This window comes from Solanum dulcamara, chromosome 6 (genome assembly GCF_947179165.1).
Source record: "Solanum dulcamara chromosome 6, daSolDulc1.2, whole genome shotgun sequence".
NCBI classification, from domain to species: Eukaryota; Viridiplantae; Streptophyta; class Magnoliopsida; order Solanales; family Solanaceae; genus Solanum; species Solanum dulcamara.
Window position 1 is genome coordinate 71,060,757 of NC_077242.1, and position 19,288 is coordinate 71,080,044.

The following is a 19,288-nucleotide window of genomic DNA, read 5'->3' on the forward strand; positions in this document are numbered from 1 at the left end:
AATAGTTTGTGTATAACAGTGAGACTATCACAAATTCCTTTGATTTCTTTTTGTATTCATCTACAAATTTTAATCTCATGATCTTGATACTCTTAATTGAAATTTCTTATTCTTGATAGCTTGTTAGTATTATAACTCTCAAATTTATTTTATCTAAGTGCAATCAATAATAAGGAACAAGTTAGATGATTTTTCATCAAGATGTCCTTTCCTTCTTATTCTATAAACTTAGGGTACCGGTTGACATTTTCTTCATCGTCTTTTCATTTAACATAATCTTAGATGATGATTCCCTCACAATAATTAATATCAGCAATCTTCAAGGTCTGCATCAACTGGATTCTCCAAAAAAGATAGTTTGATGATTTCAACTTTATGAGTCATATAGCTATGAATTGATGGAGAGATCTTGGTGAAAAGGAAGCAAGTGGAAGAAGATGACTTGGTCATTAACGAATTATGAGACAATATTGAGTCTAAAAATTCTACTCTGTGTTTTTCCTTACACCACGTGAAGCAATAACTTCATTATATAATCCTGATTTCTCTATTTAGATTGGAATTGAATTTTACAATGTCAATCTTAATAATTTAATTAATTTAAATTATGCCAATATTTAATTATTAATCCTAAACCATTTAGGTCTCTACACTTTTTGTCGATCAAAATCTAATATTTTTTACTTAAATAATATATTTATGTTAAGAAATTAATTAAATATGTATAATATTTAACATTAGATTTTAATTATTTTCATTTGAAATCATCATTTTACAATTTAAAACCCGTAACGTTGAAATCCTAATTTCGTCTTGGGCTGTTGCTGACAAAGTCTTTTGATCAATTCTGAATTTACCATCTTAAAATTTGACCATAGTGTTAAAAGTTGATAAATCCAAATAAATTAGGTAAGCAATTTAGATATGGATATCTTCAAAAAAAAATCCAGTACATGTATATAGACACAAATTTGAAAATAGAATTCAAAGTATTTTTCCTTAATTAATCCAATTAAAGGAAATTCTTTGGAATTGTACTTCATTTTTTATTTTTCATTTTCTCTATCGTGTCAGATTTTTGCTTGTTTTGTCTTTTAAGTAACAATAACTATGAATTTACATACTCAATTCATGTGTTTTAAATAATTCGTGCAATTTGCTTAGAATTAAATCAATTGTGTTATTGACCAATTTGTTGTTGGAGTCTTGAAAATGGAAAAAAATTTATTGAAAACGTTATCTACAGAATTCTCATCAAGAAAACAAAGTTTTAGTGGGTTACATTACTACTACTGCACCAAGAGGTTGCTTCGTTATTGAATTTCCAACACATATATTTTATATATTTAATTAAATATGAATACTAAATCTACACAAAAGTTACTGAATTTGTGAAAATCTCCATCAAACCTCCTAAATCCGCTCTTGTCCTGATGGACATTGTTATTCAGTATTTGTACTTGTAAAATATAGCTAACTCCCTTCACAAAAATAATAAATGAAGTATATATCTTATTACCTGTAATGATCTATTCTGTTGTTATTAAAAATATATGCAGTAAAGATATATAAATCTGATTCGTCATAAGGTCAAGACCAATTCCTTGATGTGCGAGTGAATTAGCTATGAATTAAGTCGTACTATGCTCCTATCTCAAGGTTAAGTTGAAATTAGTGCCTTTCTGATTTAGTTTTGGACTTGAGTTTAAACTAATATCAACTTCAAATAACCATATCTCTCAGGCTATAATGAATTAGGTGTCTCGTGACCTATCAAATTAAAGGTATTTGAGTTTTTCTTTTGAACGCCACCAAGTTTACGTCATTCGGAGTTTGGAGTAAAAAGTTATGACTCTTTTACTAAACACTTTCTGGATAGACCGTCAGAGCGGGATCTAGGCCACTATAGCGGGATCCGACGGGCCAAAATTCATTAAGGGTGTATTTTTATTATCTCCTTCTTCCTCTAAGTTCCAAAATAGATGAGGGTTACCCTCGAAACCCCTAAAACGCTGGTCTAGACTTGGAGAGAAGGGAAGAAGAGAATTCTAGAGCAAGGAAGACTACAACCCATGGATTTCAAGCCCGTCTCCATAGTTTCTCCTTCCGAAAGTCAAGGATCATGCTATAATCCTTCTACAAGTGCTTGGTGCCCAGGTAGGCTAAGTTTTCTCAATTGAGTAGTTGTAAATTCGTTCCCATTGCTTAATATAATGTAGATTGAGGGTATTTCATGCCTAGGCCTTCGGGCACGAAGTTTGAATGGTTAAATGGTTGCCAATTGTTGTTTAGAGTGGAAATGTATGATGTGGGTCATGATTATTATGTAACTAGAGATAAAGATCCAATCTTTGAATGTTAACCTTGGTGAAAACTATTTAGAATGTCAATGACCCTTGTGGGATTAAATGTAGACAATTGCTGGGTTATTAGAACATCTTGAGACTTGTGGGTTATGGCTATTGATGTATATAGAGGGATGTATTTATGCAAATAATTGTGTGTGTTTATGCTTGTTATTCTCTGTGAAATACTTGAGCGATGCGTATCATAAAATAAAGGGCTTGTGAACTAGTGTTGATAAATCTCATGCCCTGAACCTATTTGATTATATGTGGCTGGGGGTTATGATTTAGTCTATATCATAAAGAGACTTTTAATAGTGCATGATAGTGATTGAGTAATGTTGTGAAGTTTCTATGCATTTAATTATTATGGTTGTGTGATTGATATGTGGTATGATTGGTTTACAATCCCAAGACCGTGAAATCCATAATCTTGAACTTGTTGTACCTAAAGTGATGCCTTGAATAAGGAAGGCTTGATGAAATATTGTTAATGAAGGGAAAGGTAGAATGAAACTAATAAAATGACTAATTATGAATAGTTGTATGTAATGAACCTGTTACTTAATTATGCAAGTACGTGAACTATTCATTGTGGACTGTGATTGTGATATTGGATCGGGTGTTACGTTTCGACACATATATTATATCGGGTATCACATTTCGACAAATATATTGAATCGGATGTCACGCCGACACACAAACAGTTTGGGCATGGGTTCCAGGAGAGAATCATTGTGTAACTATCATGTGTGAATTGATCTAGACTATATGTGTGATAATAGAGAAACTGACCGGATTATAATTGAGCATGCCCATCCTGTGTAATAATTGATATGAAAGGACCGAAGGTCTAAGTGTTATCATGTTGACAGTTGTATTTGAGATATCATGTTGACTGTTATATTTGAGATTTACACTGTGAAACTGTATATTGCTCTTAAAATGATAAATTGGTAATGTGTTTCTATATATATGCATGTTCAGATTATGTTATGGTTATTAGATGCATTTGTATCGTAGATATGAGGCCGTGGTAAACAAGTGGAGAGTAGTGGATGTGTGGTTTAGTAAGATTAGTGAATTAGAGTCAGATATTAATGGTGTCCTATTGGTACATGTAAAAAAAGGGGGATTGGGGGAGAATTTAGAGTTACTGTCTCCGGTCAGGCCGCTCTGGAGGGAGAAATCCCACTGTGGCAAGGGCGCCACAGCGGGTTAGATCCCTTCACAGCGGGCCAGTACGGACAAGAGAGGAGCTTAGGTTCCTTATATGTTTACCTTTTTCAATTGAGATGTTAATTATTCTAGGGTCAGGTGTTGGTGTGAAAGCTAAAGGTAGTAGACTTGTTAAACAGAGTTAGTAGTGGCCTGTAGTCTGGAAACTCCTCTATGTGATAGAAGGTATATGCCATGATTTGTATTAGAGTTGACAGCAGACCAACTAAAAAGGATGAGAGTTAGGCTGGTATTTGGTAATTGTTAGACTTTCGCATATTATTTCTATAATTCTCCTATCTAGGTATTCGAGTAGGTGCCTGCACGGTCTAGTGGATTGGATAGTGATATTCATATGAATTTTGTATAATTTCAATAGACATAAAACAATAATTTAAGGAATCAGTAATTAATGTTAAAAGTTCTCACAAAAAAGTTTTTTTATATATATATTAAAATAGATAAGTAAAAATAAAATATATTTTTGATAAGTGAACAAGTAAAAATAAAAAATTAATAATATTTGTATATAAATAAACAATTTTTTTTGCCCAAATACAAAGTAAATATGGCCCCCACTGATTGAAAAAGAAAAAGAGGACTTAAGAGGAAGAAAGAAATTTTGGGCAGTTTTGACAAAGTCTTGAATTTAAATTTTAGGTCTTTTTGCCTTTGCTTTTGAGACATGCAGTGAATTTACCCAATTAATTGCTTTGTCAAACACTAATTAATAGCAAATTCATTTGATTTGCATTAATACCCACAATGACTTTGAAATATGTTCAAAAGTGAATATAGTATCAAATCGAAATATGAAATTGTACGTAATGATTCACTACAAATAATAAGAGATGGACTAATGCATTAAAACTGTTTTTTTTATAAAAAAAGTCAAATATTTTATTTAGCTGATATCATATAATGAATTTTTATCAAATAAGCTTAGATTCACCAACAAGATAATTGACTTTGTCAAATATAATGCAAACAATGTGATGATGAAGTGGAGGGACTCTTCACGTATTCTAATTATAGGTCATGTCCAAAGTCTAAACAAAATGAAATTGATATTATTTGTGATGTCTGCCAACTCACATGTAGTGTTACATTTATAATTTTAATTATGTGATAAATATGGAAAGAAGAAATATAGTTTTGATTGAAAAGAATGTCTCTCTATAAATTTATATGAAAAGCTAGTAGAGATTATGTTAGGGAAATAGTTGAAGTACCAACATGCATTGTGGTGCAGTAGTGAGACTACTTCATACTTAATTAAAGGTCTCGAATTTGAACTCTGAATATAAAGAAAATTTTATTGAGAGCAATGTGCGATCCGAATTTAGTCGTAGCTTCTCTGAACTTCGGACATCGAAAGAGAAAATCAAAAAACAAAAAAAGGGACATAGTTGAAGTATTTCATTGTCATGCAGATCTCTAAATCTAAAGAAGATTAACTAATCACTTGGTCTCTTCCTTGTTTAAGAAAGATTTATACTTTGTTTGGATAGATTTTTAATTTATGACTTATAAATCAAAAGTTATACGCCAGATTTTTAACTTATTTCTGTTATTCTGGGTTAAAATCAAGTGTTTCAAAATACTTTTCTATGTTACTCAAACCTAAAAAAAATTGTTTAAAAAATATTTTGGCTTAAAAGAACCTAAACTAAGCCAAACCAAATAGAGTCAGGTGTGGTTGGTATGAAGGAAACCATTTTCTAGAAAAAAAATTCAATTTTTCTCATGTTTGGTTGGCTTAAATGTTTTGATAAAAAAAATTTCAAATCAACTTATTTTTTTCAAATTTAAAAAAATATGACCTACCTCTAAAAAATTAGGAAAACATTTTTCAAAACTCTCCTCCAACCTCAAATAACATTTTTTTCTTACCTTACCCTGTATCCCAATCCCCCCCCCCCCTCCCCAAAAAAAATTAAAATTTTTAAAATTTCTTTTCTAAAAAAATTCAATTTCTTTTACCCCCACACCCTACCCGGCCCCCTATGTTTTTTAAAAATACTTCAAATTTTAAAAATTTTAATTCTTTTTCTCCCCACCCTACCCCGACCACTCGCACTCCTCCCCCTCCCCCTACCCCTACAAAAAATATAAAATTTTAAAAGTTTGTTTCTAAAAAATATTTCAAATTTTAAAATTTTCATTTTTTACCCTACTCCTTCCCCAAACCCTCCCCCACCCCCACCCCCACCCCCTTACAAAAAAATTAAAATTTTAAAAATTTGTTATTGAAATTTATTTCAAATTTTAAAATTTTTATTTTTTACTCCACCCCCTACCGTCCCGCCCCCGTTCCTCCTCCGCAAAAAAAAATTAAAAAGTTTTTTTACAATAATTCAAATGTCGATTTGAAAGTCAGGTCCTAGTCGGGCGTGGTCAAGTCCCAATTTGGAATTCGAAATTGAGTCCCAATTTAAAAGTTGAATTTTGGGTCGAAAGTTGGGTCTCGCATTAGGTGTTTGGTGTTGGGGTCGTGTCCTGATTTAAAATTCAAGTCTAGAAGTCGAATGTCGAGATCGAATTCAGATTGGTCGATTGTGTCCGAATTCGAATGTCGAAGTCAGGTCTTGAGTCAAATCTCGAGGTTGAATTTTGGATCGACTGTTGAAGTCATGTCCTGTTTTGAGTGTCAAGGTCGGAATTGGCTCCCAGTTTGAATGTCGGGTCTCGGATTGAGAGTCAGAATCAAGTCCCGAATTGAATCTCGGGGTCGAATCCTAGTTTGAATGTCATGTCTCAGGCGGGAGTTGGGGGTGTGGGGGTTGGTTTTGAATTCTAGTTTGAATGTCGGATCTCAAATCGGAAGTCAGGATCAGGTCCTGAATTGAGTGTCGGGATTAGAGCGAGTCCTAATTCGAATGTCCGATCATGGCTCGAAAGTCGAGATCAACTCCTAGTTTAGGGATTGAGTTCTGATACTGAATCAGCTATCGAGGTCAGATCTCAAATTGATCATTGGGATCGGATCTCAATTTGAGTGTCGGGGTCAGATCCCGAAATAGTTATTAATGTTGATTTTTCGAAAGACATTTTTCACTCACCAACTGAACATGAAAAAATAAGTTAGAAACCAACTTGTTGAAAAAATATTGAAAATCATGAAAAGTTTATGTTACACCCGACCCGACAAAATTACCAAAATACCCCTAGATGAGAGATTTTTCGTTTAACGCATCTTCTTTAACTTTTTCGGTCAATCAGAGGACGTAATATTGATCAGGGGGAAAAATTTTGTGAAAAATGGTCTTGGTTGAATTTTAGGCCAGCTGGATCAAAAGATAAATTTTGGGAGTAGAGCGACGAAAATAGAGAAGTGGGCGATAGGTCCGCATCGGACCTGCCGCGGATTGGACTTAATTCTATCCTAGTTATTTTCTACAGGATTAGAATTCGATCAAAAAAATTTTGAAAAAAAATTATACTCTAAGGGAACTAGTCCGCGTCGCAGACTTGGTCCCCCACAAGCTAATTTTTCTGCACGAAGTTATTTTTAAAGAGGGGCATTCCAGTTTTTTCCCCACCCCTTTTATACTTATCTTACGAATAGGTCATTTTCGACCTTGAAAGAGTTCCTAAACGCATTTCTAAGTCTTTTTCGCTAATTTAACTTAAGATTTAGGGCTAAGGAGTGGAGAAGAGGCTAGGGTTCTAAAGATTCAAGTAATATCTTGCAAGATTGATTGTCCTGTCTTCATCCCAAGTATGTAAGGCTAAACTAATGCATGGACTTTGTTCTTCCATGTGCCTCATGATTGTGATAGGTTGATTTGTGAATGAATTGAGTCTCCACGATTGTGATAGGTTGAATTGTAAATGAATTGAGTCCCCATATTGTGCTTCTTGAGAATTTTCTTTAAACTTAACATATTTTTACATAATATTGTGTAATTGATGATTTCTATGAACTTGTTCTTAAACAAATGATTTTTGACTATTTACTTCATAAACCCTCATGATATTTTGACTAACATTGGATGAATATGATTAAGGATTGAGTCTAGAGCCTTGGACTTGTGAATGTATGATTATGACTGGGGTGTGAGCATGGTGATGGTCTTGATGAAACTTGATAGTTTTTTAATTTTCATTATTGAACTAAATTGAATGATCTCAACTAAATGTTGTCATAAATGATTGTCCCAACTACTCATAAATGAATGATTTGGGAATGACTAAAAGATAGATTGTCCTAAAGGATTGATCGGATAGAACCGATGAACTGATAAAAGTCCATATAAGACTTGTTAATTGGTTTGATTGGAAGATTGATTGTCCAAAAGGACTAATTTGATAGAACCGATGAACAGATAAAGGTCCCTATGAGACTTGTTCATTGGTTGATTGGAATTGATTGTCTTATGAGCATTGAGTCATGGAAAGAGTATCGAGCATCGAATTGGGTAAGAGTAAGTAATAACTCGAACTCAATAACTATGTCGCCAAACGTAGGAGGGATTGAATCATTAAAGTCGCATGTTTGCCTATTTTATTATCTTGAAAAGATAGGACTTGATTGATTGTTGGATCTAGATTGATAGATTTGTCTTTTTTCCCTGGCAAGATATTGGACGGTTGTGGAAACAACAACGAGCTTGTTGTACGATCACTGGCTCATAAGTGATTGTTTTTGGATAAGAAAAACTCCCATATAAGTATTGATAGTACTCTGATTTGATTTGATTAGATTGGATTGGATTGGATTGGATATGATTGGTCTCTGTCTAAACCTTACTCTTGCTTTAGACTCATGGCATCTTGATCGAGCTTCTTACTTCTTGATTTGAGTTATCTGAGTTGATAGTATTCTACCGTATGCATGTTTCATTATGCCATATTACATACTCGTACATTCCACGTACTGACGTCCATTTGGGCTTGCATCATTTCATGATGCAGAGACAGGTACTAGAGGTCATTAACAGGCGCATCATTGAGTATTTATTCATATTCAGCTGATTGGTGAGTCCTCCCTACTTCAGGAAGATGCCACATTTTTCTTTCTAGCTTTTGAGTTTAGATTTTTTTTATTTGGATTGAGGGTAGACATGAATCTGTCATTAGCACCATTTAGATAGTAGTGATAGAGGCTTCATAGACTAGATTGTTGACTTGTTTATTTGAGATGTCTTTTGGCTAGTTTCATTCGTACTAGTCTTGCTGATTGAATTAGACAGATTGTTGACCTTTGGCCTTATTCTATAAGTATTTATTTGATCATCTTGATGAGTTAAGTCTTCCGTTAATAGAGAGTTGATTGAATAATTAGGTGAACGGGTCAAGTGGTTCGTTTGAGGACTAGCAATAGTCTCTAAGTGCTGACCACGCCTAAGGTACCCTCCCGGAATGTGACAGTTTAGTAACTTGAGACATGTTTATGATGCACTATTCTTAAAGATATTTCACTTGATATCATTGTATCCCCAGTATTTAACAAGTTCTTCTACAATAAAACAAACTAACAAAATTTCTCTTATCAAAAAGTAAAACTCTAATCAAATAATAGAAAATCCATAATATAACAAGAAGAAAAAAGAACATTTTCTCAATTGGTTGTATTCTTCATAAAAAAAATATAAATAAATAGGAGAAAATTCTGATTGTTATAGGATAAAGAAACATTAATGGTTCACTAATTCTCATAATGAGCCAGTGATTATGTTTGTAAATAAAGAAACTAGAAGTATCTAAGAAGAAGAGAAAGAGAGAGCACATTTAGAAAGCTCTCATTAAATTGACATTGAAGAAGTGAGTGTTTACACAGTGAATAGATGATATATATAGTACAAAGTAGTAGCTAGTATTTAACTACTTTCTAACTAACTTTTGGATAGGTTGATACAATAAATTATTTGTAAATGACTAATCTACCCTTGTTTGTTACTTAGCATCTAACTAACTTCTTAAACAACTTCTTCACATCGCTCCAACTAACTCCTTAACAGCTTCTTCATATCTCAACACTCCCCTTCAAGCTAGGAGGTGCAAAGATATCCAAAGCTCGTAGCTTGGATAAAAGATAATCATTATGTGCCTTAGACAACCTCTTTGTCAAGATATCAGCAGGTTGTTCATTAGTTGGTAGGTAATCTACTTTGATCAAGCCTTGTTGCAATATCTCTCGAATGAAATGACAGTCTATTTCAATGTGCTTAATCCTTTCATGATATTTTGGATTTGCTGCAATCTGAATGGCAGCCTTACTGTTACTATATACTTGAACAGGTAGTTTAACTTCAACATCTACCTCTTTCAGCATTCCAAGCACTAACTCAGATACAGCTAAGGAAAGACTCCTATACTCAGCCTCAGCTAAGCTCTTTGACACTATAGTCTGATTCTTGTCTTTCCATGAGACCAAGGACTTACCAATCTTTATTATGTAACCTGTAACAGACTTCCTGGTGAGTGGACAAGAGGCCCAATCTGCATCACAATATGCAGTGACTAATCCATCTGAACAACTAGCCAACAGTATGCCTTGTCCAGGTTATCTCTGTAAGTATCTAACCATTCTTAGTGCAACATTCATGTGGGAAATTTTTGGCTGATGCAGAAACTGACTCAAGGTTTGAGTACTAAGTGCTATATATGGTCTTGTCATGTTGAGATACAAGAGTTTTCCTATTAATTTATGATACACTATCTGATCCACTAAAGGATTATCTGAGTCTACCTAAGCCTTATTCACATGTTCATCATACTGCCTTGATGTTAGTTTGACATAACATCTATAGGAGTACCTGCAAGCTTGGCTATTGTCATACCAACTTCAACTATAAGTTCAAGGGAATATTTCCTCTGGTGCATTAATATTCCTTTTGCTGATCTAGTGAACTCAATTTTCAAAATATATTTTAGCTCCCCCTAAGTCTTTCATCTTGAAAGCCTGTTGCAGTGCCTTCTTTGTCTCTTCCATCAACTTCAAACTACTACCAGTTATCAACATGTCATCTACATACACAAGAATAATGACAATTCTTTCTTCTGATTTGCTGGTAAACAAAGAGTAATCATATTGACTTTGTTTGAACTTAAGAGTAACAAGAGCTTTAGTCAACTTGTGATTCCACTACCTTGGTACTTGTTTGAGTCCATATAGGGACTTTGTCAGTCTGTACACTTTCTTTCCTTGACTGAAAGAGCCCTGAGAAAGCTGCACGTAAATTTCATCTTCTAGATCACCTTGAATAAAGGCATTGAATACATCCATCTAATATATATGCCACTGCCTGGAGGCTGCAAGACATAGGATTGATCTCACTGTGACCATCTTCACAACAGGTGAAAATGTCTTTTTGTAATCAATCCCTTTTTGCTGACTATATCTCTTAGCAACTAGCCTGGCTTTGAATCTTTCTATCTCACCTGTAGATTTGTACTTTACTTTATAAATCCACCTACAACCAGTACGCTTCTTCCCTGATGGTAAGTCAGTAATCTCATAGGTCTTATTGCTTTTCAAAGCTTGAATTTTAGTTTGCATAGCTTCTACCCACCTTGAATCTTTGATAGCCTCTGAATTGCTAGTAGGTTCCTTGATAGTGGAATTACCAGAAATAGAGCACTAATAAGTAGGGAAAAGATGAGAATAACTCACATAGTTAGTCAATGGATACTTCACATCTTTGGTGATATTCAAGGAAACAAAGTCCTTCAGCCAAGTAGGAGTTTATTTAGGTCTAATAGATGTTCTAGTGACACCTGATTCTACTATAGATTCATGAGGCAGGACTGAATCTTCAAGAATAGACTCATCAATTGGAAGTAATGTAGAAGCAGGTACCTCAGTGGAGAGATACTTCACACTGGTATTTTCTACAGCAACATGCTCAGAACAATTTACCAACCTTTCTGGTATAGCATCGCATCAGGTGAAAAAAATTGATTGAAGTCTTGAATCTCCACACCTGAATCCTGAAGAGTGTCTACAAATATGTGCTGATTTGCATTGCTATCTATACTGGTAAAAGGAAAAATATCCTCCCTAAAAATGACATCTCTACTTGTAAAAAAAGACTTGTTTGCCGGATCATATAATATGTAAACCTTCTGTACTTCAGAATATCCCATATGAACAGCTGACTTGGATCTTGGCACCATCTAATCATGTTTAGTAAGATTCTTGGCAAATGTCAAACATCCAAGTGTTCTTAAATGGGACAATGCAGGTTTAGTACCATATAGCCTTTCAGAAGGAGTTTGATACTCAATCACACTACTAGGTAGCCTACTAATCAGATATGCTGCAGCTAGGATACAATTTCCCCAAAATTTAAGAGGTATTTTAGCTTGAAACCTTAATGCTTTTGTCATCTCAAGCAAGTGTATGTGCTTCATGTCAGCTACTCTATTTTGTTGAGGAGTATATAGACATGACTTTTGATAAATAATTGTCACACCCTGAGAGGGTATCCTAGACGTGGCCGGCACTCGAAGATCATTGTTGGTCTTCAAAAGAACCACTTGATCCAATCACACCTTCATTCAATCGCATTCTATCAACGGAAGACTCAACTCATAAGAATACTACTTATAAATAAGGCCAAAGTCCAACCATCTATCCAATCAACAACTAGTAAGAATGATACTAGTCAAAATGAAACAAATAAACATCAGAAACACTTTAATCTATGAAGCCTCTATCAGCAATCTAAGAGGTGTCAATGACAGGTTCATGGCTACCACAAATCAAATAAAGAAAGACTAACTCAAAGCTGAAAAGATAATTGCGGTATCCTCCGGTAACAGAAAGGACTCACCAACTAGTTGGAAGTGAATAGATCTTCAACGGTACGCCTGTTGATGATCTCTAGTACCTGTCTCTACATCATAAAACTATGCAGGCCAAATGGCGTTAGTACGTGGAATGTACGAGCATGTAAAATGGCAGAATGAAACATGCATCAGGATAGAATCAAATCAACTCAGAATCTCAACTTAGAAGAAGGAACAACTCAATTAAGATGTCCTAAGTCTAAACAAGAATATGATTTAGACAAGACCAATCATATACAATTCAATCCAATCCATTTCAATCCTACTCAAAGTACTATCAAGATATATATGGGAGTTTCTCTTATTCGACAACTATCACTTATGAGCCAGTAATAGTACAAAAAACTGATGTTGTTGCCACGTCTGTTCATACCTTGCTAGGGTAGGAACGAATTAACAATCATGATCCATAACCAATCAAGTCCTATTATGTCAGAACAGTAATTTTAGAAATATCCGACTTTAATGGTTCAATATTCTCCTACGTTTGGAGATATAGTTATTAGGTTGGAGTTATTACTTATTATTACTCGATTCGGTGCTCGATACTTCTTCTAAGAATAAATACCCATAAAACACTATCCAATCAGTTCAATCTAGTCATTTCGACAAGTCTCATTTGTACCCTTATCAATTCATCAATTCTATCACAATCAAACCTTTCAACTGATCATACTATCCAATCAATCCTAATTACATTTTTCAAGAGCAGTTTGGATATGCATTTATGACAACATTTAATCCTATCCAATCATTTCTCCATTCATTCAGCCAATCTTTTGGGTCTAAACCATGACTCATCAAGACTCCAAATCAATAATTAAGGGGACTCAAAATATTTAAGTTTATAACAAAAATATGTATAACAACTCATACCAATCAACTCTTAGACATAACCATAGTATAAGAATATTGTAATATAGGAATTAACTCAAGTTCATGGGGATGAAGACATGAATCATTTATCAATTTCTCAGCTCATCAACATCAACATAACAAAATCAAGTTATGAGATGTAAAAACTCATTAGGACATAGATTTATCAAAAAAACTCAATTTATATAAACATTCAACTCAGAGAAGATGCAGGGCACATAATGAATTAAATCCATGTTATGAACAGCCTTACATACCTAACTTGAAGAACAAATCAAGGATTTAATGGCCTTACTTGAAGAACTTGAACTCGAGCCCTCCTTCTCTTCTCCAATTCTTGCTCTCAATGTTCTTGGGTGTTTTTGGAGAGAAAACTCTTTAGAAAATGATATGGGGCTGGAATTGTGATCCCCTAATGTAGTGGGTTAGATATAGGAAGGGTGGAAAAGGTCCAAAATGCCTTTTCCTTAAGAAAATTTTTTAAAAAATGGGTCCAAGGGCCTGCAGGCACGATAGTGATGCGCCGCGCCCGAGCCAAAACTGCTGCAGCTAGTTTCGACGCTTTGCTGGCGCTATAGTGGCACACCGATCCATCACCTAAACTACTATAGCGATAGTCTTTGATAAAAAGATCATAACGTTTTACTCCGAATTCGGAATGAGGCAAAATTAGTGGTCCTTCCTCCCTTTCTTTAGCTGCAAGGGCTGCAGACGCATTAATCTTTAAATAATAATTGACACTCATTTGAAAGAGAACAAAAAGACCTTTAATTTGATAGGTCATGGGACACGTAACTCTTAATATTCTGAAAGTTATGGTCGTTTGAAGTTGACCCTTATACGGACTCATCCGAAAACTTAGCCGATAGAAATTCTTTGGTCTTGGCTTGGTGTTAAAGATCCCTTATGACCCTAAACCATATCTAATATACTTTAAATACTTAGGAATCAATCCTAGCTCATATATACAATTTGAAGTCTTCGAGTTCAAGAATATACGCATACGAAGAATGGTCTGAATCTTAGCGTAGAAATTTTTGGGGTGTAATAATAATTCCCATTTCCTTAAACATATTACCACATACTGAATTAAAAAATTCTTTCCTATTATCAGACCTGAGCACTTTAATAACCTTGCCAAACTAATTTTTAACATATTGTAGAAATACTTGAAGAGAAATAGACACATCTGATTTTTGTTTAAGCAAGAAAAACCAAGTCATTCTTGAGAAGTCATCCACAATTATAAAAAAATACTTGTTGCCATCAAAAGTAGATGTATTATATGGACTCCGGAGATCAACATGTATCAATTCAAAGCAATTACAACTTCTAATAGAACTTGAAGGAAATACATGTCTTGTTTGTTTAGCATATGAACAGACTAAGCACTTAGACACCTTACACATACTTTGTTTATTCATAGTAAACATTTAAACAAGAACTACTGGAGATACATGCCCTAGTCTTTGATGTTGCAACTCTATATCTGATTCTGAGACCTCTGAATGAACTTTATCAACAGTAAAAGCAGATTCCTTAGCATCATTGGCATTCCTTTGAGTTAATTGTCTCCATAGCAAGTACAAACCTCTTTCTTCTTTACCAACCTCCTTCACCTTCCTAGTGTAAAGCTCCTGAAAAACATAAAAGTTAGGGAAAAAGGAGACTGAACATCCTAATTTCTTTGTGATTTTGCTGATAGACATTAGATTGTACTTGAAGTCAGGTATATGAAACACATTGGTAATGACACTTCTAGCTGATAGACTATAGGAACCAATATGAGTAACTAGAGTGGTATCACCATTTGGTAGGAACATAGCTTTATGAATATCAAGTTTTGATACAGACCTTTTATTTAGCATATTCAAATTAGAAATCATATGATTTGTTACACCAGTATCTACAATCCAAACTTCACTATTTTTAGAAACAAATAGAGCTTTACCTGCAGCATTTGCTACATTATCCTCAGATGTAGTAGCCTCTGATTTTTGATTCATCATTTTGAGAATATGCTCACATTGATTCTTTGTGAAAGTCCAGCTCTAAAATAATTGTTTGACATCCTTTTCAGCTTGACTTAGTGGCTGAGGAAGTTTAGGACCTTCAGCAGCTCTAACTCCAGCAGTGCTATATTGATGATCAGACTTTCTTCCCCACACTGACATTGGTGTTCAAACCATAAGAGAAATGGGATTGAAATGGTTGTTGACTTTGACTAGAATAGCTATTATCATTGGCAGCATAAGTAGAATTGGCACCTTGAACTTTTCTCTTGGACTTGAAGTCAGATGGATATCCTACAAATTTGTAGCAAAACTCTTTGCTATGGCCTTTATATTTACAGAAATCACATATTAAAAGAGAGTTCTTCTTAAACCTCTGACTCACTCCTGAGCTACTACCAACCTTGGAGTACATAGCAACAAAATCTAAGCTGACAGAGTTCAGTCCCATACTACTGACATTAGTAACCACAACCTTTTGACTCTCATCTCCTACTATCATGGCATATGCCTAATTGATAGTTGGTAGCGGATCTAACATAAGAATCTGACTTCTTTCCTGATGATATGACTCATTTAACCCCATTAAAAATTGATACAGTTTCTGTCAGTTCATATGAGTAACAAAACCTTTGGATTTCTCACAATTACAACAAGGAGAAGGTACTAACACCTCAAACTCATCCCATAAGGTTTTGAGTCTGGTGTAGTACACAGAAACAGATGCAGTCCCCTGCTGCAAAGTAGCAATATCTTTGTGTAAGCTATAGGTCCTCGACCCATCTACTCTATCAAACCTTTCTTGCAAATCAATCCAAACATTTAATGCACTAAAAGCAAATGCAATTCCACTGAGTAAACCTTTTGAAACTGAATTCATTAGCCATGATAACACAATAGCATTTACTCTTTCCCATTGTCCCCACAACTCTTCACCATATATCTCCTTTCTGCAAGTTCCATCAACTAAACCTAACTTATTTGTTCCTAATAGAGCTAGTTTAATTGATCGACTCCACAAAGTGTAGTTCTCAGTACCAAGCAAGTGAAAAGAAATAAGACTGATTCCACTTACATCAGTAGGACTAAGAAATTAGGGATGATTGTAATCAATACCTTGTCCAGCCATAGAATTGATGTTTAAAGGAATATAATTACCAGTTTGTTGACCAATGTTGAGATTCAGAGAAGGATTCACTGTTGTTGCATGATCCCCTGTCATTTTTTATTTCTGAAACTAAGATTTTTGTAAGAAACTTATAGCGGAAGCAGAAAATTGAATGCAGATTTCAACTTCTCTTGAGCTACTATCTGCAAATCGAACTTAGAACTTGTTGAATTTGTGCATCAGAAGCCTGATTCTTTGATACTTGTAATAAGATCACCTCTCATAGTAGTTATTGTGATGGCTCTGATACTATGTTCGTAAATGAAGAAACCGGAAGTATCTAAGAAGAAAAATAGAAAAAGAGAAAGAGAGATCACATTTAGAAAGCTCTCATTGTATTGACATTAAAAAAGTGAGTGTTTACACAGTGAATAGCTGATATGTATAGTACAAAGTAACTAACTTTTAGATAGGTTGTTACAACAAACTGTTTGTAAATGACTAATCTACCCTTGTTTGTTATTTAGCATCTAACTAACTTCTTAAATAACTTCTTCACATCATTCCAATTAACTCCTTAACAACTTCTTCATATATCAACAGATTACAATTTTGAAATAATGATTCATTCAATTCTAGAGAATAAATCTGGATATATTTTGAATAGTAATTTGTACAATTTCTTGTACACTCAAAATATAGAAGTAGTATTTGCAAAATCGAATTTGAATTAGATGTCACATATATTTCTCGTAAGGATTACATAAATCTCATAGTGTAAGAGCTAATTACATCTTATCCCTATTCTTTTTCAAATTACAAAAAAAAAAATTAAATTTGGTGAAATCCAGATACATCCCAAAACGTCCTAATACATCGTGATTCCCATGTCGATTTCATATACATCCCTCAACGTTCCGATACATCGCGTCTCGATTTCGGATACATCACTCAATGTCCTTGATACATCACGTAAAGTGATGTATACGATCGATACATTGCGTAAAGTGATATATCCGAGAATAGAAATTTTTGTAATTTTTTCAAATGATAAATTTTTTTAGAGAATATGGTAAAATAAGTTATGCATTTAGGTGATTTTTCCATATTTCTCATGCAGTGGGGACTAATCCAGCAATTTGCCTTCAGGCAAAATCTCACGTGTATGAGCCCATAAATATAGTTTATCCAGTTAATACGGGACACTTCCTTTTGAGATACCTTCTTATTTTCTAATAATTATTAGAGATGTTGCGATTGGAGGACATTTTAGACATGACTAAAGAAACAGTCAAAAATCGTATTAATGTATCTTTGGCTTTAATCTCTCCAATTGGATAGAAACTTGTCATTATTTGATTGTCCTTAATCAAAATTATTTGATTTGATTTGATTTGTATACTCCAACAAAGATTTCCTTAAAATGTATATCGATTTACTCATAGAAAATTTTAATTTTTCCACTTTCACCATTGTTCCGGAATATATTTTACCATAATAAATAAATTGGGAAAATCTATTTTTGATTCCCTTTTGCTCTAATAATGAGTAAAATCATATCTTTAGAGCGAAAAATCTGCATTGATCTTGTCAATGGATAAAATGCCAAAGAAGATAATCTCCTACAGATAATACCCACATTATAAGGAGATTTGGATTTGATTAAAAGCTAATAAAATATTACACTTACAAAATATAATATTTAGTTTCCCACACAGTCCAATGTGTTAGATTATAGTAGTGTTTATTCAAATATATATATATATATATATATATATATATATATATATATATGTAACAATTATTCTCTATAATAACAGTTTGTTATAATAGTTAATTTTTTTTAAAAATCAATTTTATATTATTTATATTATATAATGTCTATGACATCATTTCAATATTGCACCCAAAAAAATATTTGAACAAACAACATTATTATAAAAATATTTAATTTGTTATAGTAAAAATATTCTCGCCAAATTTCAGTCTAGTCAAAGTATGTCAAGTAAAAAGATAGAAGAAAAGAATTGAAAAAAGGGATTAGGAATGTATTTTACTAAACTATCTTATAAATGATGTTTTGAAATTATAATTTTGATTATTATTGTTATTTTGCGTAGTTAGTATTTAATACTACGAGTAATGTGGAAAAATACAATTCTTAATTTGCTAAAAGAATAATTAAAGCATAGATGTGATATAGCCAACTCATATAACCAATTATTACAATGTTTTAGCTATGATTTGAATCGTAATTTGAAAACGACAATTTGCCACTTTGACAGCCCACTTGCTTTGATCATACAAAAAATAAAAAGTTTGAGAATAAATGGACAACTAGTGAGTGAGATGGCTTCAAAATGTTTACCTACTTGATTAATTTTAATTTTAATTTTAATCTCAAAAACACAAGTTGATTTATATATTCCCATTTTTCACAAGAAATTATAAAAGGACAAACTCTATTGGTTGGTTGTTTTTACAAGTGGACGTTATAATTGGAGTTTGTGAATTATTAGAACCAAAGAGGGGGGGAAAAAGAGACTCTATAATGATTATGTTACTAATATCCCACATCTTAATATGAAATATCTATTTAGAAAAATAGTACAAGATAATCATTTTAATTTAATTAAATATCAGAAAATAACCCTATAACGATTATGTTACTAATATCCCACATCTTAATATGAAAATCTCTTATAAAATGAGTCATATAATTAAACGATCCTAATATTTTAATTTTAGCAAAGTAACTAAAAGAGTTTAATCCGACCCTTTGTATAATTACACAATCCTAATATAACCGTTACATTTTTTAGTTTGCCATTGGGTAGATAGGGGCGGAGTTAGCCCTTTGATTATGAATTCAGCTTAATTCAATGATCGAAAGTCTAAACTCGATATTTATATTAAAATTTTTATTAAATATA